The 27,160-nt window shown below is 37.5% G+C and overlaps 1 long non-coding RNA gene across 1 annotated transcript in view; it reads left to right on the forward strand.

Annotated features, from left to right (window-relative positions):
- LOC132077208 (uncharacterized) overlaps positions 1 to 23,754 on the forward strand; it is a 67,425-nt gene extending 43,671 nt beyond the window's left edge. The window contains exon 3 of the long non-coding RNA XR_009419015.1: positions 23,684 to 23,754. This is a non-coding gene — a long non-coding RNA (uncharacterized LOC132077208). The remainder of the gene's footprint in view (positions 1 to 23,683) is intronic.
- The last annotated feature ends 3,406 nt before the right edge of the window (positions 23,755 to 27,160 follow it).

Here is a 27,160-nt window from a genome sequence, read left to right on the forward strand (position 1 = left end):
TGCTTGAAGCCTGAGTAAAAATCGAGTTTATATGTATCTGTTATAAGTTTCTACTAAGGTCAGTTATATCAGATTGTATGTTTAATGGAAGAAAAGAGCTTGGACTTGTTGAATTCATTATCTGTATTTAATCAGTTTCTGACCAATCAAAAAGTTATGATAGGCTTGCTGACAAATAAAAATGGTAAAACTTCATCTTTTAATATAATGTATCAACTTTGCCTTTGGTTTTTTCCTTACATTTTTAGAAATTGTTTTAGAATTTCTTTAATGTCTTCAGGCTTGTCCTTTTCACAGCTTAGAATAATCCTTTGTGTGTAACAGAAGATGAGAGCCAAATTATTGTTTGGTGTATGAGGAAAATATGCCTGGTAAAATCATGACTTTCCCATTTGGTGTTAGCTCAACACAGAAAATCAGAATTTGCTGATTCCAGCCCACAGCTCATTTTTTATTCAGTTCAAGGTAGGATGTATTCCATGGGTTGATCTTCATGTTTTGTAACAATTGTGTTGGTGCTGTGCTACATAGGCTTAGAACTTGTGCTAAAGATATTTTAGAAGTATTTGTTGGGTTGTACAAGGCTGTCCATAAAGGAATGCATGAGCTCAGGGGGCTGATGGAGCAGCTCCAAACATGAAGATGAAAGTAAACAGAATTAGAATTAGTCATGGTTGGATAGTCTGGAGCAGAATGGAAGTGTTCAGAGGCACAGGTGATGAGAAACTGTAGAGGTTCTTTCCCAGCTCCTGTGCATTAGATATGGGATGATTTTATGGAAAAAACAATTTGCAGTAATCTGTTTCAGAGGTTTAATACCTTTGTAACACTGATTATCCAAACAAGGCAGGAATAGGTAGCAGGCACTTGAAAAGGGTTAGAGAGATCCTTTTGTGCACAATACTCGTGATTTAAAAAGATATGTTCTTTTTTTCAGTAAGGTGATTTCTGCTTACAAACCCACATTGAATCAGTAATGATGAAATGTAGGAGATAGATCTGTTCCATCTTGCTTTATTTTCACTTGAGTCTGTTTAAGTTATGTTTATTGTATTCTTATCCTGTGTCTTGAGAACCAAGGAATAAATTGAGCTGACTGTATTATCCTTCAAAGTGCTGTGAAAGGAAATGCAAAATAAATGCAGGTATCATTGGCAGAGCAAGAGATATTAGAGATGAAAAGCTGGCACCTTTTGTACAGTGCTGAATGCCATGGAAATAATCAGTTTCCTGATAAAGTTTATAAGCAAGAAAGGAAATTAAACACAAAACCTTTTCAATGTGATGGACCTTTCTTAAAATCACAGCTTCTGCATAAGTTGGAAGGAGATATTTAGTAAAATAAAGTAGTAAACAAGTAGCAGAGAAGTCTAAAGGCTACTGAGGGTGTGTATGTTCTGTTTTGGTGAGAAGAAGAATCTCAGGCAGACAGATAAAATGATGAATGTTGCCTTGAGCTATTTAATTCAGTCCTGCTGTGGTGAGGTGGGTTCCCTTTGCTGTTATTAGCATATGCCAGTTATTTCATTAACTGACCTTGCTAAATGCCTAGAGACATCCTGTGGCACTTAATGAAGTCAAACATGGCAAACCTCTCTTATGGCTGCATAAAGCACGTGTAGTTAAGAAAGATATTTGCATACTGTAATTGTTGGACAATATTGGAACAGAGCCTTTGAAAGCACAGACCCTACTGGTTATTGGTCTGGAGATGTAAATGGCAGCTCTGAAGCTGAAGGATTGTGTAGCTTTATGAAAAATTAGGGAAAAAATAAATGTAGTTGGTTTCTATTCTTCTGCATATATAACATTCAGCTTTGTTTAATGCTAATATTTTTCAGCTGCCCTGTGTGGATTTAGTTGACTGGGTTCTGTGAATATAAGTGGATTATGCATTTAAATTGACTGAAAAATCTAAGCTTTTATTTGCTATTCAGCTGTTTAGATTAAAGTCCAGAAAGAACACGAGGGTCACACCCAGACTGAGTTGTTTCAACCTTCCATCATTCCAAGGTAGCTTAAATTGTTCACATCTGCACATTTCTTCTGACAAATATGCTTCTTGTGATTGAACTGTTGGGCATTTCTTAGGTAATTTCTGTGTCATGCCACCTCTAAATTCACTGCCAAAGTGGTTCATTTCCCTTTGCATTACCATTTCCTACATATTTTCTGCCCTTCTCCCTTATGGTTGGCTGCTTATCTGCTATGACCGAATCTTGTACTGTTTCTCAGCAATCCTCAGTTCTCTCCCAGGCTCCCATTCTTCAAGAAAGTTTATACCAATACTGAATAGAATTATGTCAACTTTAGTCATGCTCTTCCTTTCATGTTACTATTTTTATTTTTGTCCTCTGATCCTTTTATGGATTGCTTTCATGAGATCTATTTTAAAAAACCCTAATACCTTTTCTAGTCTTGTTTTCTCATTTTTGACTCTAACAGTAAACCTTTTGTGGTTTACTGATATATTTTCTAAGGCAGGAGAATTTGAATACCATAAAACTTGAGCTATTTGTTGCATTCTCCTGCCATCTCCCATCATGTACAAGGTTACTTTGCTATTCCTTCACTTCTCACTTCTTTATTCCCTGCAATCTGCCTGTATTCACATATCTGCATTGTAAAGATAGTTTCTGCATTCAGATCCTGCCCTTTTGTACACAGCCTTTCAGAATGAAATATTAGTTTTTACCTGCACTGCTAAATATTTGTGTGCAAGTCATGGTTTACTTTCTTTTTAACCACATCTCTGATAATCAGGTTTTATATTCTGCAAATGATAAATATAAATTCATCCTCCTGGTTTCTCATCCTACCATGTCTCCTCTCTCTGTAGTTACTCTTTGAGGTTACTTCCTTCATGCCAGATTTTCATCCTCTGTTATCCCTCAGCACAGTCCTGCAGCTCCTCCTTAGTGCCTCCCTCCACATGCAATGCACTTGCTGACCTCAATCAGAGTTGTTGCAGCTGATCTCAGCTCAGTGCTTGGCATCCAAAAAGGCCTTCTGAGTTTTGTTTGGAATCTGAGGCAAAATTTAAAGTAAACCTGTACTTATGTTTAATATTTTCTTGACATTTTTTGTTGCTAGCCTTTTTTTGGAAGTCACATAGCAGATAAACTACAACATGCCAAATGTCACTTCTGTCCATTGTGATTGAACCCTGGCAAATATTTGCTCAATTTGCAGCTTTACTTCTGCCAGAGATTGATGGAACTTTTCTGGAGCAGAGATGAAACTTCTGGTATGCTCATATGTTCTCAGACAAGTTACAGGTTGTCAGCTGAGGCATGTTAATCTACCCCATACTCACACTACCTGCTCAGTGCCAAGACAAAATAAATTTCATTTTCTGAAAGCATCAGGAAAAGGCTGTGGTAATGAATCTGAGCATTTTCACCAGCAGCAGCTTGGGCTCCTATCAGCTTTGAAGGTAACCCTGCTTTGAGGAGGGACTGCACCTGCAGATCTCCAAGCCTGGGGTGGTGTTCTTGCTGTTTGCCTTCCTTCCTCCTCAGCGTCTTGAACCCAAAAGTCCCATGGCCTCTTTGGCAGCATCTCCTCCAGCCAGCAATGCCAAATGTGTCCTGACACTTGGCCATAACCAGACAAGTAACCTCAAAGGGGTATTTTGTAGCCACCCTCCAAGTGATCTGTCACTATTTTATGTGTCTAGTAGTGTGCTTTGTGCATCCAGGTGATGCATCTGGAAAGAGGCACAGACTTCATCTAAACTCAAATAATTCTATGAATTTTTATTTGTTTAAAGTGGCTTCTATCTCAACATTTTTCTGCACACTATTCACATCTGAATCCCTCAATATATTGAGTTTTAGAAGGAATCCCTCTGGAGTAGTGCTTGTTGGTGTTTTTGGCATTTGTTCATGAAGGCAGTCCCCTGATTCAATGAATTCATATTAATGGAGCACAATGCATTACAATTAGAAAACCCTCACCTTGCAGAAAACTTCATTAGTGCTCTTTGTCAGCAGTCGGTGTGTTGTTGTCAGACAATTCCAATATTATACTGGAGATATTGCAGCAGCTGGCAGCTACTGGGGCTGGAAGTTGTTACCAGAATGCAGCATTTCTATGTGTCTGTATTCAAATATATCATACTTTGAAGCCTGAACTATTACTGCCCTTGAGCAAAGATATATGTGTGATTAGCCTGTGCTAATAAAGCCTTACTTATCACAAACCCCCAGCTTGAAGGATGAAGGAGAGGTTACTAAAATGCACAAATACAGAATGAAAGCAGAGGTCTTGGAAGTACAAACACAGCATGGTACTGCAGGTATCAGAGGTATAAATAACTCATCGATGGTCATTAAATTAGTGTGACCTTGTGAGACGTTAAAATCAGTTTTAGGGATAGCAGAGGCAACATTACAGTACAGAAAATTCACACATAATATGGAATTGTGAACCCATGGCAAGGGAGACAGTAGGTGCTGTGTTAAAAATAATGCTAAAACTGACCCCATGCAGACACAGGAGCAAGGTGGAATAGATGATGAACATCATTCTCCTGACAAAGGACATGGGATGCTGATAAATGGTTGTCCCTCTTTCTTCTTGCAGTGAGCCAACCCCATAAAATGTGAACTTAGGAGAGTACAGAAGGGAAAGCAAAGAAAGAAGAGGATTGTAGAGACCTAGAGTGAACAGAGAAATACCAGAGAAAAAAGTTTGTAAATGTCAAGTTTAACTGTCTTTATTGGAAACAAGTTGGGTGACTAATAACGATCATCAGTTCAACTAATAAGACTTTAATTAGACTATTAACAGATTCCTACCTTCACTCAGAAGCATGTTCCTTTAGCTTATGTAAATGACATGGATTGTTTGCCATGACCCCACGTGCCCCTGAGGCTTGGGGGTTAAATTTGGAAGCAGCAGTGCATGATAAATATGTCAGGTGTCACAGTGGTCCTTCAGCCCAAGTTCTGTTAAAGTTTTAGATGATTCTTTCTAAGAGCACCTCTGAGAGCTGGCTGTCTTTCATAGTAATTTTCCCCAGGGTAAAGAAAGGAAGAAGTGAAGAATTTCTTTTCAGCCTTTTGTACTGAAGGATGAGATCTTGTCATGGCAATCCCTCACTGGGGAGAGCATGAGTCTGTCAGACTTTGCTCATTAAAGCAAGGCAATCAGTTTGGTTGTGATGATGCACCCCCAGGAGAATTTCTTCAAGTGGGTTGGATTAGGTCTTGATAAACAGATATGACTGGGTTTTCAACTGGATTGTATTCACAATAAATAAACTAATTCCTGTTAGGCTCCTGTGGTGACAGATACCATTTTGACAAGCTTAGTGCTAGTAAATAAGAAGCTATAGAAAGATCCATAAAAATTACAGGTGCAGGGGGACACTTACTGACAGACAACTGGCATTTAGGATTTTGTTCTAAAATATTATTTAGGAGTGATGTTCTAATCAGAAATGAGGAGTGCTCAATTAGGATTAGCTGAAATCCTTCCAGCCCACAGTGATTACCTGATGGAGGATTCTGTGCTGGGGGAGGGCAGGCAAGCAGTTGGTAGATAATAAAAGGTCTGCCTACAAAGGTGCAAAATCCAGGCTACTCCAGTCAAGTGATGAGTTTTGGATATGGCTTTTAAATAGTAGAAACGTAGAGCTCTACCTGGCTTCTAAGTTGGTGTGATTCAGGTGACTTCCTAGGTAACTATTTTAAAAGAGGATTAATCACTGCACAATGATTTATTCATCATCTCTTCTAACCCTGCTCAGCACAGGGCGCACTTCAGACCTGGCAGCTTTCTCAGCCCCTCACCTTTAAGTGAGTCTTTAAGCATCTCCAAACACAGCCATTTCCCAGCCTGACAGAAATCCAGGTTCTGCCTGGTGGCCTTGCTGTGGATTTCCTGCAGCATTTCAATGTCTGCCTTGTTCCAGGGAGCCCTGGGGCGGCCTTATTTCCCCACACGAGGTTTTGTGAGCGCAGCAGAGCCAAAGGAACTCTTTTGCTCAGCCTACTGCTTTGTTCAGCAGCCTTATTAATGCAAGCCAGTGCGCAGGTGACCTTCATTGTCTCAAGGACACAATTCTGAGGCACTTTTAACTCAGCCACCATGGAAGAATTTCATGTCAGTAACACAATCTCACTGCTGATGTATTTTTACACTTAGTTATCTCAATCACCATTTTTTCTCTGGCTAAGAAGAAATAATTCATTGAGCTAGGGAATTAAAAGGCAGGGGCAATGAATTTTATTTACTTCAGAAAGGAGAGTTTCCATCAGAATGGCCTTTATCAGGTGCTTGAACAGCAGTTTTTCCAATACTTACAAACTAATTAATAAAATTGTCATATCCTGTAAATGGTGTAATGCAAACATAACTAAAATCACTGAAGGTTTTCAAAATAGTTTTAATGTTAGATACATAAAAATGCAAGTTCAGTAATTTTTGCAGGAAGAGATCTATTTCTCAAATTACAATCCATGTTGCAATATGAAATAATTGAACAGGGGATGAGAAATACTTTAAAAGAAAACCCTTTTACTATTTCTTCCCCCTTCCATTTTGATTTTTATGATCATTTAGCTAGTAGATTGATGCCATATAAAAACAACACTTTGCTGGGAAGAAGATGCTTTTGATTTTTTTAATATTATGCAGTAGAGACAAAGCCTCAAAAAATTTTATGTTTCAGGGTGATATTATGGGTGACAATTAAGTGTTTAGTTGTACGAAATCTTAGCTACACATTGGGCAGATCATCTATGTGGTGTGACCATGACTTCCTTTGGAATAGAAAAAGGTGTGGCTTGAGATGGAGAGCTAGAAAAAATAGCATAAATTACTCAGCATATTTCTATACATGTGGATTTTATTCAAAATTAGAAGCCAAAATCTTGTTTTTTGTTTTTAAATGCGGAAACAATCTCTCACATTAGTTTATAAAATTCCATGCTTTGTCTGTAGCCTTAGCAGCATGTAAGTTAAGGACAAATGCTTTTACAAGTGGCTGAGGATTAATTTTTTTCTTCAGTGTTAACCTGGAAATGTTCTGTGAATTTATTTGTTTAATTTATGTTTCCAATAAAGGCTTTAGCTGAAATGCTATTTCTGTTCCTTAAGCAAACACCCAGGTTTAATTTGGGAGGATAACCACTTGCTTGATAAAGTTTGTGCTGTATGGTTTTCCTAGCCCATAATTTCTCAGCACATTTAAGCATGAAAAATACTTTCCAAGAATTGATGTGATTAAATTTGTACCAGCCTGGAAAGAAACGCAAATTGTATGCAAATGAAGTCTCTGCTTTCCATCGTCATCAGTCAATCCCATTATGTACATAATGCCTAAATAAGGAGAAACCTGTAATGTTCAATAATTCTGTGGGAGGACTGAACCATTTCTGCCCCTTTTGTCATCTGCACAATGCGTGTATTTGAATTCAGGGAGCTGTGCTGGTAAAAGAGATTTACTATGTTTCAGTGTCAGCTGGAAAACTTTGGGGTAGTGGAACTGTGGTGTGAAAGACAAATACAAATTGACTAAAGGAGAAGAAAGATGGAAAAATTGATTTAAAAATCTCCAGGACCCTACAAAACTAAGAAAGTAGGGAAAAATAAGCATATTTCTTTCCTCAGGTGCTGTATCTTTCTGCTGTTTTGATTTTTCATATGTGCAATTCTTGGAGTTTACTTTACCCTTGGTGATTCTTCCAGAGATTCTTGTTACTGGAATAGAGCCCTATAAAGTTTGGTCATTAAAGCAAAACTGCAACAGGCCATGTAGCATTTCTCTCTTAGGAGAACTGCACTGATAAATCAGAAAAGGGCAAAATAAGCATGTAAAATGCAAAAATGAGTAATGAAGCAGTCCTCAGAAAATACATAACAATTTTCTGTTCATTTCTTTAATCTTTCCAGTTTTTAAATGATGCCTGTAAGGCCCAATGATGATTAAAATTCAGGTCCATTTCTGACATTTGTTATGATTTTAATAGTAATTTGTGTAACTTGGTCTCATGGAAAATCTTTGGAAGAAAGATCAGTCATACCAGCACAGAGGAAACAGAATAAAAATAAATAAAATTTTCTGGAATAAATGTTGGACTTTTTTGGAACAGGCTGGCTCTGTCCCTGAAGAGCATAGCAAATGAAATCCACGAAGACAAATTGTTGGGAGAGTTGATAGATGCAGCATCACTGGGAAAGACAGAACATGTTTCTGCCAGGCATGTTTGGGAATAGGGACTAGAATATTTTCATTAATCTTGTCATAGCTTATTGCTGCTAACTTCCACAACAAAGATAGATTTTCCTTTGTAGCAGTGAATAAATATGCTTCCTGAAGAAGGCTCTGACAATTTACCTTTTTCCCATTCAGTTGGTATTTTTACACCTCTCATTCTTGCTGGAATTAAGGAACTCATTACATAATAGAATTGGAATAACTTTTAAAAAATGCTGCACTATTATATCTCAAAACCAAATCACTCTTAATCACATCAGATTGTTTTCTCTTTCAAATGCAGAAATGTATCCCCATCCAAGGCTCAGATTATTCAGTAATGAAGCCCACAGGCACAGTGGTGACCTGTGCTGGATTATTAAGGTCAAAATGCCAGTTCTTCAGAACTGAGAAATCTCTGGTGAAATCTCCTTCTCATTTCAGATTTCAGGAGCTCTGTCTCTCTCTGTGCACTTTGAATTTACATCTTTTAAAACTGGAATGAGCTTCTAACTGCTAGCACCATTCTGGTGGGGAAAGAAAAACGAAGAGACAAGGTTTGAGATTGATCAAGAGATTGATACAATCATTCTGAAAGTTTGACAGTACTGAGATTCAGAAAAAATGCTTCCTAACCACAGAGAGCTGCAGCAGGAGAGCCAGGAGTGAAGTCTCTTTTCAAAGACACACCAGGCTGCAGCTTGGGGTTCACGGTTCCAAGAACAGGTCACCAGCTGGGCGCTCTCAGAAATGTTCCTTTCATATGACTGGGTTTGTGTCATATCTGCTTTACACTGAGCAGCACAAATTGACACTTTAAAAGCCCATCTTTAGTTCTTATTTTGTGAGCATGGCATCCGTTTATTTCTCTGTGAGCAAATATTCATAGCTGTGAACAAACTCTTTTCATAATCAAGGGAAAAAAGACTCTTGAGACTCTTCAGCACCAGGAAGAAAAATGTTTTCAAAATAGCTGTAAACAGGAGTTGCAAGTGTTTTCAGCTGTTCATGCCCTGTTGCTTTGCAGCCAGCTTTTCATCACTGTCTGTGAGCCTGGGCTGTGGATGTTTCTGCACGGACTCTCCTTTCCTCATCACTTCTCAGCAGTCCAGGATTAAACATATCTGATTGCTTAATATGTATCCATTAAGCCAGTAATGAGTAATTGCTGCACTGGTTTCCTTCAGTGACTGAGAGGCTGACATTTTTCTGATGTCTTTCCTTTAGAGAGCTGAAGTTAATTGAACCATAAATGAAAAGCTTCATTCTCAATCTCTGAAGCTGGTGGTGGTTTTGTCATGACCTCGGGGAAAAGGCACACGGCCCCATGGGCACAATTTGGGAATTCCTTATCTGCATGTCTGACAATCCTGAGGCACCATTGTGCATGGGATTAAAAATCTGAACAGAATTGCAGTCACAAAATCAATGCTGCACCCTCTGCAGCTTAGAGTCATTCTCTGAACAATGGGAGTTGGTTTATGCTACAAAAGGGTTAAGGATCTCTGCCTGAAGGGAAATGAGTAATAAGTGCTGAAAAAATGGGCCAGGTCTGTGCACACCCTCAGTCCCCAGAAAGTCACTTCATTATAATTCCAAGTGTACACATTTGGATGCATGAATTTCATACACACATTTAATGCAGTGGAATTAATGGGAACACTTCAGAGTTTAGGTGGAGTAGGGGCTTGGTAGTGCAGAGTCAGAACAGGAGAGCAAAGGGAGAAGGAAGAGGCAGATGTGCAGCAAAGTGCAACCAGGTTATTTCCACTGCAGACATGTACTTTCTAACAGACAGTGAGCAGGATTTTGCTAAAAGAATTCACCAAGATTTTACATTGGCTGTCCTAGATTAAATTAAATACAAAGGAGAGGAGTTAATGTAGGTAATTAAAGAGGTATACCAATAACTGATGACTTTCTTCACCAGCACAATTCATTAAAAATTCCAACTTGAATTACACCACAATTTCAAATTATCATTTTTCCTGCCTACGTTTTCATTCCTAAATTGAAGAAACTTAAGCTTCATAATCCTAAATGTGTAAGACATGCTCCTAATTAAATTTTTGGTAAGCATTGAAGACATAAATGTAAACAAAAATGATTATTTGAACAGCTTCATTTTGAAAATATAAGGTATATATATCCAACAATAATGCCAATAGTATTTTAGTTTTTCTTCTTGCAAATTAAATAATCTTCAGAACAAACCCTCTGAGGTCCTTTGATGGTTTGTTTTAGCAAATGGTGTATGGGGAAGGAATTTTACCGTGTTGCACATTAATACACTTTGGGATGGGAGATTGTTCAGAGGTTCTGGGATGGTTATAAATTTAGTTTTCTCTTGAATCATTGGCCACTGTGAGAAAAGAAAAATTCACTTCTGGTTCTCCTGTAAAAAGAACTTCACTTCCACATGGCATTGACTGTAGTTGTAGGATTGTTTTTTTTTTCCCAAATCAGTTCATGTTTGTAAATCAATTCGTATTTGTAGATCACTGTTATGCTTCTGGTGTTGAAAATAACATTCTATGTTATTTTGTGCTATAGTGTCAGTGCTTATCTTTCATCTGGCAGTGAACCAGTGGGAGCTGTGCTGGGGTAAAAACACAACTTCATATAAATTATGTGGAAAGTGTTGGTGCTTCACTACTTTACTGAGTGACATTTTGAAACATAGAAATTTTACAGGGAAATAAAAATATCACCCTGCTTACTCGGCCCAAATCATCTTGCTGGTACTGAATTCTTCCTTCCTTTGCTCTTTGATCATCCTCAGAACATTTGATCTCTGGCACTGCCATTAGCCCAGGACTACTCTGGGATGTTGTCTCCCCCAGTGCTGGTTGAGGTGTGGGAAGGAGACCTGGGATGGATCCATTGGCTGCTGCTTGTGCTGCCCAAGCCCCTGGAGTGGGCATGGCCTGTGCTGAGGTCACTCTTGGCTTCTGGGTGAGCTTCCATCAGGGAACATCTGAGCCTTTATTAGAAACTACTTATTTGTAATGTGAGTGCAGGAGTTCAGGGCTTCACAGAGCTCCAGGATGAATGAATGCTCAGCACTGTAATACTGTCTTTGCTCAGCTTATGAACAAAAATCAAATTGAGTTACTAATGGATGATAATGATGGACATATATTCTAGCATCTATAAGGTTACAAACTTCCATACTTGAACAATTAGGTATTTTAATACAAGCCAACATAAGGATTCCTGATTATTGGAGGTGGGCTGTCACCACTCTCATCATATGCAGATATCTCTACACATCTTATGTCCAGAATGCCCATGTAAGCAAAAAATTCTAGTTCAGAATGAATGTAGGAAATTCTATTTTGTGAAATTGCTATCTCATGCTTAATCTTTGATTACTAAAACTTCCTTTTACATTTGACTGTTCAGGCTTGCATTAAAAGAAATATCTGTAATGTTTGGACAAAAAAAAATAATATAGCCTGGGATATAATTTTAGAAAGCCTGGGATAAAATTTTAGAAAATAATATGGCCTGGGATTTAATATTGGAAAAAATAATGTAGCCTGGGATATAATTTAGCCTGTCCTAATTTTAGAAAGATGGCAAGCTAATATGTTGAAATAGAAAGTTAAGAGTGAGAAGGCATTGAAGTATTGAAAAGTATTGACAAGGCAGACTGTTAGTGAGAAGAGAGAGCATTTTAACAGATCATTGAAAGAGCGATGTAACACTGAAGGAATGTGAAATTAATTGTAGGTTACTTTATTCCATATGTCTGAAAAGCCGGAATTGGCTTCATTCCTTCATGTTCCATGGTTCCATTGAGGAGTTGGTGTATGTCTGTCACAGACATCACAGCTCTGTCTCAAGCAGGGGAAGTGGTCCTGTTCTAAATGTCAGTTTGCTGTAGCTTACCACATCGTGACTATTGCCTAGTGAGCAATGTCTCGTGATTGCCTCTCCCTCTTCAGAGGCTGGACTGTGACTGACTCCCATAGAAACCACCACTGCACAGATAAATGTTTAATTATTATTTGGGATTGTTAAGAATCCCCAGATGAAAGGCGTGGGAAGTGGAGAGTGGCAATGCGCTGTAGAACGCCATTAATTTACAGTAATTGACAGATACAATCACTGGATTTCATGAAGCAGTCAATAAGGAGCAGATCGTGCTTATTTGCAGTCACAAGGCTCAGACTGGCTCTCTTGTTGCAGCAGCTGTGATGCCTTTCCTCTGCACAGGGAGCAGGACGTGGTTTCCTGGGACAGGCACAGGGTCAGGCAGTGTCACAGTGCCTTTTTCACAAGGGCTTACGTGAGGAGCATCAGAAGGATGCAAAGCATTGCCTCTGAGACTTCTCTTTGATTGCTTCATATTTTCTTGCTTGTATTTGGAGAAGGCATTATCTAATTTAATGCAGTGGAGTGAAATGGACTGTTAGAAGGCTGAGGAAGGTGGTGGTCAGCTTGTGTTCCTGTCTCTTGGCACTGAACTGTCCCCACAAATACTGTAGAGGAAAACCTGACCCCAGTCTGTGACCCCAGTGACCCCAGTCTGAAGTGGGGCATACAGAGGACTAGAGGCATTTCTTTCTTTTGCAAATCTGCTCTGATAAAAAACATTTGCTTCCATGATTTTCCATAGGTAACTGCTTAGGTATATATCTCCTTTTTACTGTAGAACCCAGAGGTTTCCTCTGGATCCTAGATGTAATTGTTGATTCCATTTCTGTTTGGAAGACCTTCCAGTATCTTACTCTCTGATCATAATAAAGCTGATGTATAAGCTCTTCTTAATTATGAAATAAATCCCAGACAACAATAGAGACTAATAGTTCAGTACTCTGAGTTGATAAATTGCTCCTTAGAATCTTTATATCAACTATTTTCTATTGCAGCCTGGGGTTTTATGAGCAGAGCTGTGCACATGAGAACATCTCTAACATGGTTTATTTAAACCCAGCAATGAAAACACACCCCAGCCTGGATTAGTCAATCTGGTGTAAATGAACAGTACATCACTATTAAGGTTCATAATGGGTTTTGTGAACTCAGTAGCTTCACATCTAAATGAGATTTTATGGGATTTATGTGTCTTTAATGTTAACTGTTCAAGATTTGTAGATGTTAAAATCAAATTAAAGTGCTGGGCTCAAATGATTTCAGATGTTACAGTGTTGTTATGGGGTCTTCCCATATGTCATCCAAAGAGTAATAAATACCTCATGTTTTACAATATGCAAATAGTTAGAAAAGCAGAGATTTCAACTTTTCTGTTTTCCAAATGGTGTGATTTTTTCAGATGGTTTGATAACTGAAGTTATCATGAATACAAAAACAAAATAATGCACAGAGATTTGTGAAACAAGGAGAGAATAACTACGCTAAATAGTGAAAGTACCTGCTCAGTCATCTCATCTGAAATATTACATTCAAGCACTGACAGGAGTCCTTTGCTGCACTAAACACTGTTGAATCAAAGTGTATTTGTCTGGCTAAATTAGCACATAGCAGTACCTGAGCAATGCAAGAATCTTTATCCCAGGAGCTGTTCTGGTGCTGGGGCAGTGAGCCCTTCACCCCAAGCTGCACCTCGAGCACCAGCGCTGCAACACCCTGAGAAGGGCCAGGGGGCTCTGGGTAGCCCCTTGGCCAAACCCTGTGCCAGCAGTGCCCACCAAGCCCAAAAACAGAATTCTGAAGTGCAGAGCCCTTAGAGGACTGTGGGAGGGGTCATTGGGGACCATGATTTGTTCTGTGAATGCTGAATATTATTTTTATATAACTGAAATAATTGCAATCCTCTCCTGAGTGTCAGGGCACCAGACAGCTGTGACAGCCTCAGACTTTCCATGTGCTGCTGGCTCTGGGCCCTCAGAGAGCCAAGGTGCTCTGAAGGGATCAGCTCATGAATGGCTGTGCTGCCTGCAGGACCAGAATCATAACAGAGGGATGAAAAATCAATGTGTTATTAATTTTTTTAAAAAGCATAACTTAAAAAAATGCACCGAATGAAACAGTCATTAGTACATATCAATGGTGAGCTGTGCTGCTGCATCATGAGGATTAAGTACCATATAAGAGAGTGCCAAGTCTCTACTGTGAATATAATTTGAGGAAATTTTTCCCAAATCATTCAAGTCAATCAGCTTTTATGGATAACTTGAATGCAGTCTGATCAAGCCACAGAATAGATTTATTGTTAGGAATAAACTGCTGGTTTGTGATTGAGATTAAGCATTTAGAGCTTCCGGTCTGTGTTATTTATTTAGTTGAAGCCAAAATGTGAACCAGAGCCACTCACTCTTATGGGTCACAGCCTTTCTTCTCTTTAATACTATTGAAATTATAACTTGAGAGTACTTGCAGTTAATGAGGTAATTACACCACTCTGGCTTTGACCTTGAAGTTTATTGCTCATTTAACAAGAAATGAGAAGCTGAGATACGTCTTTGTTGCTGGACAGATCTTGAAAATTTTGAATGTAAGAGCCAATCAAAGCAAAAAGATTATGGTGGTGAACTGGACTCTCTACATTTGCATATTAATAATGCTGCTGAGAAAATCCTGAGCAGCTCTGGCTAAGAGTGTCTGTCTGTCACTGCAGCACAGGGATCCACAGGCTGCATTTCACTGGCAAGACTTGATGCAGCAAAAGCCATTGGTAGTGCAAGGAAAGGCTAAGAAAACTTTGGTACACAATGTATTTTCATTTGCTCAATAGGTCCTGGGATATAATTAAAATCCCTCATCCCTTTTAATCACAGCAACTTTAAACAAACAAATTTAACAAAAAGCCCAGCTTTTCTTGTGAAATAAAAGTTTTCCATTTATTCTCTTTTCTTTGAAAAAAAAGGCTTTGAATTCAAGGGCAAACATCTTTTGCTGTTGTAAAACTGGCTATTTAAAAATATAATTAAAATAATATCCTAATAATAGATAAAAAAGGAATTAAGGTTTTAATAATTAACTATAAGAACATTGAGGCAGAGTTTCCTCTTGGATGGCATATGTAGGAACAGTTATAATGGCTATTTGGTTTGGGTTTTTCTGTGGAGAATAAGAAGTTTGTATTCTCTGAAACTCCAGGGAATACAAGGAACAGGTGCAACCAGCAGCCAAATTTGGCTTCAGGAAAGGAAAAATTAATCACACTCTTTTATCACTTCTAGTTGTGATGTGATGTAAAATATTCTGATATACTTTTCTGTAAATTTATTGAAAATATTACACTTGTGCTTTAAACACCAATCTGTTTAATTAAGTAGATATATTGGTTTGCACGCTCTTCAGTAGAGAGATTTTCTGTAATTAATGTCATGGTGAGTTTTTCTGCTTGTTTAAATCAACTGTGTTAGAATGAACCACAGTGTTAGAATCTGGTGAATATGTTATCTGAGATATTATGAGTCAGGAAATTTAGAGTTTGGAATCTTTTATGGAACATATTTATGTTTTGCACTATAGCTCCCTTTTAAGCATAGATATCCTATTTTTTTGCAGGAGATTGTATTTGTAGGTTTGGGGGCAAGAAAAAAAGGTATTTATCTAGTCTAACACACTTGTTAGCACAATTTGCCCTGTTATTAATTCTGTTATTGGGAGCTTGTTGCCCTAGGCCTCCTAGCACAACATTTCTCTCTCAAATTCATCTGCTTCCTGAATTTATCTGCTATGCATATTTTATAAATTGTGGTCCTGTTCACCATTCAGTCACCCTTTTTTTTTTTTTTTTGTATTTTGTCACCTTTACTGACCATTTTTCTAGTTATTTGCAGTAAATGTTCCTCTTTATAGAGATAATGTAAACCTGGCAAAAATGTCCCAGGCTCACAGCTGTGCCTATTCTAATCTATATTCAGATCTAAATTCTAAATTATTCTGCAGATCCTGAGTCAATACCTGAGCAGAAACCAAGTTATGATAACTGCATTTCTTAGTGATTTCATGAAACCCAGGAGTTCCATTAAGTGGTATAAAACAGTGAACACCAGCAAGAAAATCCAGTAGAAAATGGTTGTGTGCTTTAATATTGCAGCCTCTGCCTTTAGTGAAGATACAGAGTGTATTTAGCAATTCCTGTGGGATTTTAGTCATCCCTGATTCAGTTAAACCATTTTGACAAAAAATAATTAAGCTTCAGTGAATTAAGTACTGTTTTTCCAGTGCTCTGCAGAAGTTCTTTAATATTATGATTTTGTTCAGCAGCTTGACAGCAAATAAATATTTCATATATTCTAATATAATTACATATACTTAAGAATCAAAGATTTCAGCATGACAGGACTTTTGATTTTCATCATGTAGCAATTGTTACAAGTGACTGTAGGGATGGAAATAAAAAGACAGAGAAATAGAATTCCTACTCCTGTACTTTGACTGGAGTAGCTTTTGGAGTTTGTAATTGAAGAATTGTTTGTAATTGTCATGCCTTGTAGCTTTTGCTTGGATGTATTTTTTTCCTGAAATCTGTATAAAGCATTCATTTGGAACAGTGAATGATAGTGTTTCCTGAGGATATGGATAGAGGAAGAAATGTTTTCTGATGACCTGAAAATTAAAAAATTTTCATCATCAGCTGTTCTAGTAATAGAGCAGATGATGCAAACATTTACCCAAATATGTATATTTTATTGTCTCCAATGCTTACTCTGCTGAAAATGTGACTCTGTTTTCCTTGAGGGATAATCACAACAGTAAACAAAAACTCATCAATAAAATTTTCTAACAGCTGTTGCTATAAAAGAAGCAAAATGTGCCATGAGAAATTATAAATACACAAGGACCAGGATACCTGCTCTCCACAGAAGACAGAATAGCTCAGTGGAGGTTTTTTAGTGTGATTTATCACGTATAAGAAATTATTCAGATGTGATGCAGCTGATGGAGCCAGCTCAGCATGGCAGAGAATGCAGGTTCCTGTCCTTCACCCACACACACTGTAATGACTTGGAGTTAATAGCAGTGAGTACTCCAGCCTCAAAAGTACTGAAATTTGTGCCATAATTTGTGTTGTAAAATGTTATTGACAGAAAACATCAACTCAGATGTGTTTGGTTTGTCAATGACACTGAGTTTTTATTCCCATTTTCATCAGCTAAGTAGGTTTTGGATCCAAGGGGGGTTCTTTCCTAGATCAAACAAAAGGCATCATCAGTTTCAATCCAGCTAGAAGGAAGATACTTTGAGTTAAAGAACAATGCGATAGCTGGGGATTTAATATTTGCAATGTGAGTTTCAGATCCTTGGCTGCTCTAGAGCCTCAGGTGGCCAAAGCCAGTTTAGTTTTTGGGTGTTTGGGCATTTGAGATTTCCAGAATCATCTCAGTGCTTTTGCAGGGTTTGTACTGGGGAGCTGGACTGATTATATTCAGAGACAAATTGCAAGCCTGATGAATAGCAAAACAGATTTCTTGGCTATTTTAACAAATTTGATACAATCAATGGGCCCATAGGATCAAGTCTGTTAATTTTGATGTCTCACTTAGTCTTCAGCTGAAAAGGTTCAGACTCAGAAGATTTTTTTCAGATTCAAAAGACTTTGACTCACACACCAAATCTTGGCTGCCTATGTGTTATATGAAATTAGTATCAAGATGTACTTTTGATTGTTTTTTAAAGTTGTTTTTTTTTTAAATTTAAAAATCTGTTCTTAGTTGGATAATCTTTCTTATAATAGTATCTGAAATGTGGAAGATTTTTTTAAAGTTTAATTTTACTTTGTTCCTTACACCCTTTTTGTTGGCCTGTACACCATTTTGGGAATGATTTTAAAGTTGTGTGTAAATGTAAAATGTATTGTTGTGCTTCAGAAATTAGTTGAGAAAGCCTACTGCTGATATCAATAGCACTAATTGACAACCTTGCAATTAAGTCAGCACAAGTTTATCATGGAAATGATGTATCTCAGAGGAAATCTCTGTCTCTGGTATTGACTGGCGTTTGCATGCTGGCAGCTGGGAACCAGGCACAGAACAGGTTTTTGTTCATTACTCCATGAATTACAAGCATAATGATAAATGCTTTTGAAGCATTAATTTTCCTGTGACATCCAACGAGTTGGACAGAATTTTGTGCTAATTGCCTAATAAGGATTTTCTTTTCAACCACATCCACATATAGTTGGAAGAATTTTATAGGTAATATTCCTAGTCTGATGGATAATTCTGTATATAATAAAAAGTTAGCTTTTACAATACAAAATAAACATACAAATCATTTTCATATAAAATCCTGACAGACAGTGGCGAGGATTAGGCTATTGACACATCCAAAATGCCTCCAGTGATCTGGAAGCTAAAGAGAGAGTGGAAATTGTGCTTCAATACTCTTGTTTCAGTGTATTCTCATGTATTTCATGTCATAATTCTTTATAAAAATTACTGGTTTTAAGGAGAAGTGGCATGGTAAGGAAAATATTACATTCTGTCATTGCTTTCTCCATCTAAGCCTAGTTTCCAGTATTCTGATTTTATTCCATATTCATTAGATGGTCTATGAGAGGTACAATTAAGTTCCTGGTTTTTGTTTTTTTGTTTGTTTCAGTCTTTTAACTTTTGCTTTTAACTTTACCAAAGCATTTTGTTTAGCCAGCCTGCTTGCCCCTGGCAAGGCAGATAATGGGCTTGTGAGCAGAGTGATTTCTGCTGTTGGATTTGTGCTGCTGAGAATGTGATGTGTCCTTTTCACTTCTGCTAATCTTATTTCTTGGGCCATTCTTGCTCTCTAGCTGCTCACTAGGGCAAACATGCCCTGTTCCTCATGATAAAGAAGTGTTATCTTTTGGTATTCCTGGCCATCTCTGAAATACAGTAAATTCCAAATAAAGAGCCAGCAGAAAACTGAAGACATCTGTTATACACTAATGATTGGCATCTTGACTTACAGTCTGTCATTCTGGAATGACAAATGTTTCCTTTACCAGCACACACTTCCACTGCACCCTAGACCCAAAGTCCTCAGTTCAACCAAATGTGCTTCTCATACAGGGCATGTCCCCAAAGCAAACAAATTATTGCAAATTTTGCATATTTATGATCCACTCAGATTTCCTTGTTTGCTTTGTAAAATTCCAGCATAAGGTGGGACTTCATTTGGCTCTGTGCTTCAGCAACATACTTTCTTCAAACCTGGAGTAAAGGAGATAGTCCACAGCACAGAAAATCAAGGGGTTTAGTACCATAGAATTTCACCTAAATTCTTTACATGCTGTTTCTGGAAGTTTTAATATCTGCAACTTGCCATTCTTCCATTGTTCACCCTGAAAGTCCACAGCAAGCCAAGTATCTGAAGGCTAAAATGATGCAAATATTTTCTGGGGTGAGAAGAAGAGGGAAAATAGAGTGTCAAATTGATTTCCAGTTGCTTGTTCCTTCAGGTTTTTTTTTTAAATGTGTGCATTTTTGTCAGTTTCCAGCAGGTGTGTACTTGGAGCAGGTCCATCCATTTCGCTCACCTCTACTTGGCTTTAGAATCCCATTGCAACAGGATCAAGCCTCTGCTGCAAATAAGAAGATAAACATTTCTGACATATAATTTTAATTTATTTATCCCCACCAAAACAGGAGGTTATAGGCAATTTTATTCACTCAACATAGGTTTCCACATAAATTGCTAGTGAAAAAGAACAGGTTAGAAACAACTGAGATTTTGTTCATAGATATTCCATGTATCTTATTATCTGCTGCTGTCTTTCAGAAGAGCTAACTTATATCAAGTGCTGTTATGGTTTTACTGACTAAATTGTAGAAAAGGATGTATCATCTATCAAAATCCTACTTTTTGTTGATGCTACTATGCTTTTATCATTTTCCACAAACACTGAAGAGAATGCAGTGAAAATAATTGCTAAGTTTTAAAATTAGCTGGATTCTATTTTTTTAGATAAAGTATTTTCCTTCATTGTGTAGGTTTTGGGAAAAAAGTCAGGTCAACAATGTGTATGTTTAAATATGAATTTGGGCACACATTATTAGACAGTTATTTGGAAAATGTTGTTTCTTCTAATGAATAATTCCATTAGCAGGCAAAAAAAATTTATGGAGAAAGACTCAAAATGTGGATAGATCATGTAATAGGGTGGAATAGAAAATTACCAGAGATGCACTATTAAAAGTACCTTGCTTGAAGAGGGGAAATTAACCACTGACCTAGGAGGGCAGCTAAGGTTGAAACTACAGCAATGTTTTCACAGAGAAAAATGCTTTTCATTTTTCATGATACATGCTCTGAGTCAAAGATTTTGCAGTAAAATAAAAAAGAAACAGAATAGACAGGCAGGAAAGGCATATGTGCAATGACATTAGACACAGTTCCTAATGGATTGGGGGCTAAAATTATCCATAAACTCTTTCCTACAAAACTCATACTTGTGAGTGCCCTTATGTTAAAGCTGAGGTGTCTTTCTTCACTTGGGTGATGAAAGACATGATAAGACTGAGGAGGTGTTTTGCCAAAACTGGGGGCAGAAAGGTGCTGGTGCAAAGTAACTGGCCCAGAGAGCAGAGTGTGCCAGGAGTGGATTTGGGACGGCAGTGCTGAGACACAGAGATGTTAGGAGCAGGCAAACAGATGTAACCAGGGATGTTAAGGAAAACAAGCAATCCATAAGGACTGGTTTTAGTAGACTTTATCAAGGTCTGAATCAGAGTTCTCTCAAGAGTTACCCTGGAAAAGGAGCAGAGAGGAGCGGCAGACATTGTTCCCACTTGATGTTGGAGATAAGGCTGGCAGACACAATCCCTCTCCCTCTATGAGCTCATTTCCCTCTATTAGTCACTGAGAACACAAACACATGGTCAAATTTAGCAGAGATTTTTTGCAAGTGCGTTCCTGCTTGTTAAACTTGAGAATTGTTTTTCCCTTATATACATAATGACTTTTCTGAGGGCTAAAGTACAAATCCAAATTGGATGCACTTCGTAAACTCATCAAGAAATTTTGGCAAGAAGCCACCTGGGAGTTGTCCACAGTTTCTGGAGTTTCTTCATTTCAGATTCCACATTAATGCTCCCTGGGTATGGCTCATCTCTGGAAGCCCACACTGCAGGAGAACACGCACAGTTTTGACAGAAACACATTTTGCTTTCCATCTCAAGGAATTATTTGCAGAATTTCTCTGTCCCCTGTGTGGCATCTCATAATATTGTGATTATTTTCTTTGAGTGCTTTTCCAGAATTGTAGTGAAAAAGGAGTCTAATTAACAAAGTGTCAAGGAGAGAATATTGAGGTACCCTTAATATTCTTGGGCTTATTTTTGATAGCTTGATTGGGCTTTAGGATTAAATAAATTTTATTTTGTAACTTGAATACAATCCAATAACATAATATAGTTATATAATGGTTTGCTAGTCCTCATATATAGTGACTGCTGCTTTTTATTAATTAAATATATATATTTTTTTTTTTTTTTAATTTTCTTGAGCTCATGATACTATACTTCATTTTATTCACGGTTTGAATAGGATCTGATATCTGACTGCTGCAGAGGATAACATGCAGTTTATTTACTGTTTGGAATCTGCCATGATTCCAAATCCAGGCCTTTAAACAATGACTGAGTCCAGCTTCAGACTGTTAATGGCTGCTGATATTTGTTTGTAATTTTCGAGTTTGTTTTTGTGCTGCAGTGTGGGTGTGCGTATGTGAGTGGAGGGTAAGTTTCTGGCAGTCCATATGTAGAATTTATTCTGTCCTTTTCTGTGGCTTGTGGGCACCCCCAACCCACCCCCCCCCTCCTGTTTTTTATTAATGAACAGTTCTTTTTCTTCACTTTCACCTTCTAGTATCAACCTCTCTCATTGGCAGAAGAAAAGAGAGTTATTGAAGCCCTTTCTCTTCAGAGGAAATGCTCATTCCAGGGTGTTTTCTCCTGAAATTTGTCTCCAAAACTGAGACATTGTTGTAGGCCAATTTTAAGGGAAATAATATAAAGGCTGTTATTAATTTAGGTAAGAAAATAATTTCCAAGAGAAATAACCAGCTTAGAGGGGAAACATGTTGGATGTTTCAGATTTAAGTGAGTAAACGCTTCAAGAACGGATGAAATAGGGGAACCCAAGTATGTCCAAAATCACAGCAGCTCCATTTTTGGTAAAGCTGGTGCACTTTTTCTGAAATGGCTCCAGAGCAGCAGCAATCAGTGCTAAAAGCAAACACAGGAGTTCAGCTCTGCTCTGCTAATTCCAGGAAAGAAACCTGCTGTGCTAAAACCAGCTTCAGGTGAAGAACATATTTCTCACCCAAGGCATCAAATGTCTTCTGGGCAATTTGAACAAGGGAAATCTGATTGTCTTTCCAGAGTGTGTGTGCCAAATAAATGAGTGCTGTCAGCCTTTGCACCACCAGCCTTCCTTCACAAGCCCTGCCTTATAAATTCTGCTTTTTGTTCAGTTGGGTTGCTATGGCACTACTGCAGGACAAAACAAGAAATTTAGAAAATGTAATTATGAGCTACTTCTGGGACTTGAGGTATTGATGGTTTCATTTTATGGATATTGAAACTGGAAGATAACACCTTGTTTCTATATCTGCTGTGAAGTGAAGTTCTGATTTGTTTTCTTTTTTATAGGCTAACTAATATTTTTAAGTTGGACCTATGTGAACTTTCATGGAGCTCACACCATATTCATTTTATTTAATTGGAAAATTCCTGGTTATTAAAAAAAAAAAAAGTCCTTTTCCATATTGTTTTATCCAAAATTGGGAGAGAAATTGAAAAATACCTGAAAATGTTATTTAATTCTGTCTTTAATTCTGACCAAGAATCTCCTATGACAGAAATAATTCTAAACCATTTTTGCTATGAAATAAAGGGCAATGAATGAACAGTTCCAATTTAATTCATAGTTATGTGCAAATGTTTTATCTCTATTATGCTAGTAATTAGTATTGAGATATGGGGGTTTTTTTTAAAGAGTTGAGAACTTTAAAAGTTTTTTAATTTTTTTGTTGTAATAGTTAACACAATGAAATATTAGTTTATAGGAAAACCTTTTGTTCTTTATTTTGTTTGTTATTATGGGCCTTTTTTAGCAGAACACCTTGACTTTGAAAACAGAACTCCATGTACTTATCTCCCATCATTGTTTCATTTTGTGTGAAAATACATAGAGATAAATAAAGGGACAATGCAAAGATATTAAACTAGATCATTGAAAAGCTTCTATTTCTGTTTCCCCAGAATCCTGAGGACATTATATTCTCATTAACTCTTTGTTTATGTTTTTCTTAAGACTTTGAAGCCCCATTTCTTTGTAGCAATTTTTGGCTGTATTTTTTGCAGAAGGGATGATAAATGACACCTTTTTGCTTTGTGGGCACCACTGCCACCAAAAGACATTTTCAAGGGAGGGATGCCACACATTTGAAATTCTTTTTTCTTGTGGATTCTTTCCTCATGCATGCCAAAAAAGAAACCCCATTCACTGACTGACAGGTTATATATTCCAGTCATGATGTTTTGGCAGGTCTAACATCAAATTTTCTGTTGATTTCAGAATGAGCAGGACAATGCTATGGTGCATTCTTCCCAGCTACAGAAAGAGAAATGAAGAAAAGATGGAGGTAAGAGAAGAACCAGATATTATAGCTCACACCCACAGGAGATTCTGTTTATATTTTTCTCCTTCAGGCTCACAGAAACATGATAAATTTGATTGATTAAATAGACTGTAGCATTCTGAACAGTCTTTCATTTATTTATCTTTCTATTAAGAGTCCTGCATGCATGTGCTTTTCTGTGTGTATGTTTTACAGCTAGGATTGACAAAAAAACAAACCTCTTCCCTAACTTATTTTTAATGATATTCATTAGGGACATGTATCTTAAGAAAAGGCTTACTTTGACTCAATTAATTTAAACATTTAGAAATTGCATTTGGTTCTTCTCCAAATTTTCAGTAGTCTTCCCAAATTTTTAGTCTTGTATGTTCTACAAAAATACATTTTTTGTTGGTTTTTTAAAAATAACTTTCTTCTCTTGGCTTTGAAAATACACAGTGCAAATAAAGAAATTCCTGCTGACATTATCTAGGTTAGAAAACTGTGAATTTTCTCAAAACATGTTGCACTCTCCCTTATATCTGACATGCTCCATATATTCTTAAAGAGGGCCAACTGGGGGAAAAACACTCCCTTTCTGGAAAAAGTCTGGGGTTCAGAGAAAAAGCAATTCCTCCAATAATTCCTTTTGTGTTTTAGCAGCCATGTCTAGCAGAGTGATGTGGGGTGGGTTGGATTAGCAGGGTTATTTCAGAGAGCCAGGGCTTGCCTGTCTCTCCTGTTGTTAGTGTTTGGTTTTGCCTGGCAGGTGAGATGGGCACATTCAATTCCACCTGTGCCTGTTTAAGACCCAGCCTAATGCTGCATCACCAGGCTGCTCTGGGGAAAATTGGTTTCTCTCTTTTTCAGGTAAACAAGATAAAGTTGCATTTTCTCCCATGAAAATACTTCTTAAAAAAATATGTCTGGAGCTTTTTTTTTTTTTTTTGTTTGCTGTTGGTTAGATCTCCATTAATCCATGCAATACCTTGCAAAACAGGGGGGAGGGTGGATGGATCTGCTCATGCTTTGTCCAATATTTGAAGAATTTGCTCCTGTCATGACCCTTTTTACTTTGCATTACTGGGACTCACTATAAATGCTGCATGAATGTAAAAAACACTTCTGTCCTTTGTGGCTTTTCACTTGCCTTCTGTAAAATTCTGGTTTATGAACCTGCATGTTCCCTAATGAGTTGTATTACAAGTGGAAAGCTCTGTTGATGGGAACACTATAAAACAGTGTTCTGTTTTTGTGTGTCTGTTCTTGCAAAAGTCACTATATCCATGAAAAACACTGCAATTCTGCTTTTTTAACAACAGCACTTGAGAAATATCCTGAATCCTTGTGTGAGTGTGTACAATGAGGTAATATTATGGGTTTTTTTATTTTAATATATCTGTTGATTGAACTGTGCTCTGGAATTTCACCTGCAGGTTTGCATCTCTCTAATAACACTCTCAGGTTATAAGAGAGAGGATGCTGGGCTATAGAAACAAAGAGGTTGGAGAGGTATCTTATTTTTGTTTGTCAACAGTAATGTACTTAACACTGGGTAAATGGTTTTGTGCCTTTGTTTGTGTGCTTTAATACACAGCGAGTAATTGCATCTGGCAAATAGAAAAAGTGCACTTTCAGGTCTCATAGACATACAACCTACAGTGAATATTTATAACAGAGAGCATTTAATGTTTTGCTGTACTGGTAACAGTGATTTGTGATACTTTTTATCCTCTCCCAAAAATACCCCAAACCACCAACTTGCGAATTATAGTTGCTTTGTTTTTTATTGCAGTATGAGCTGAAAAAGATCTTGTTTTCCCTGGAAAGTGAGAGCAGTTGCATATCATTGCACGAGGGAACTGTTTTCACATACCAGTCTCTTGGCTATGATATATAATACACCATTTTACCTAAATCCAGGAGTTGCTAATACTTCTCATATAGCTCATCTGTCCTGTGGTTCATAGCCACATCTGTGAATCACTGGACCACAGCTGTAGCTTGCCAGATCACTTTTCAGTGATTAACAGGTCTTACAGCAAGCTTCTCCATTGCATTTTACAAAATATGTGGGCTGCTGTAGAAATTGTTGCAGGTGGAGGCAGCACATATATTTGTGCATTACAGAAAGTGTGAAATATCAGCTACCAAATCTTTGCTTTATTTCAGTGTTCTGAAAATGAACCTCACTTCTTCATCAGTATACTGTGTCAAGGAATCCTATTACATTAAGTTTGATAAATAAACAGCATTAAAGATTGCACTGGCTGTGTAACGGGCTTGTTTGACAGTGAAAGATTTTTAAATGCCTACTTCACACAGAAAAAAATGAATACAAGCCCGTTTTATGTGCTAAATGACAAACTATAAGGATTAATGGACCTATTTAAATGAGTAATTGTCCTCTGTCCTATACCAGCTCATGTAGTATAATAGCTGTATATGCAGCAGCTGGCAACCCTCTTCTAGAGATGTAAAAGATGAGAATTGGTAACTATAAAAAATAATGGTTGAGCCAAGCCGAGTTAAGATGAAGCCTCCACTGCATTCCCAGTGACCTCAGTGGAGCTCAGAGAACTTAATTGGAGTCTCGAGGTTTCATTCACCCTCCCCCAACTTTATTTCCAAGTCTTCCATGAATCACTCTACTGAAAAATACCATGTTTTAAAGATCTAAATTAATCCCAGTGAAACAAATGCATAGAAAATTTTCTTTGTTCTATAGAAGATCAATGGTCTGATTCTATTTTTATTAAATAAAATGGGAATTATTGAGGCCAGCATAGTTAAAACAGAGTTGGAGTTGGTGATACACACTTTCATTTTTATTCTCCACTCCTCCAGCAGTGTGATAGGAATTGCTGCCCTAGAGACTGTCCCAGGGCAGGAGGGGCCATCAGTGAGCAGTGACACAGCAAACAGAGCTGGCTTTAACCAGGTTTGGTCACAGATAGCTCAGCCACTTGTGGGCAGGTGAGTTTTTCGCTTCCATTTTGTGTTGTAGGTCTCTCAGTCCCAACATGAGTTCTGCTAATGTATTTTATAGCATGGCCTTTAAAATAGAATGCTTTTTTGTGTGTGTGTGACTGCAGTGATTTTTACCCAAGAGACTTCACTGATGTTTACTAGCACTTGAGGCTTATTGTGGAGAAATTTTGGTAGACAAAGTTTTTAACCCTCCCTCAATCATAGCAAAACTTCCATTATTTCACTGCATATATTGCTAATAGATTGTTTTAATAATTAATTGCTTTCTACATTAGTTGAGTTAGGGAGTGAGAATGAGTTAATAACCTTTTGAGACTTCTTGGAATACACACCAAAGTGAAGCTATCACAGACCAACAGAAACAGGTAATAGAATCTGAGTATGTGAACTGTGTGAAAGGAGCCAGTAAATCTTTTGAAGTGTATGTCTATTTTTAGCTCACT

This window comes from Ammospiza nelsoni, chromosome 9, assembly GCF_027579445.1.
Source record: "Ammospiza nelsoni isolate bAmmNel1 chromosome 9, bAmmNel1.pri, whole genome shotgun sequence".
NCBI lineage: Eukaryota > Metazoa > Chordata > Aves > Passeriformes > Passerellidae > Ammospiza > Ammospiza nelsoni.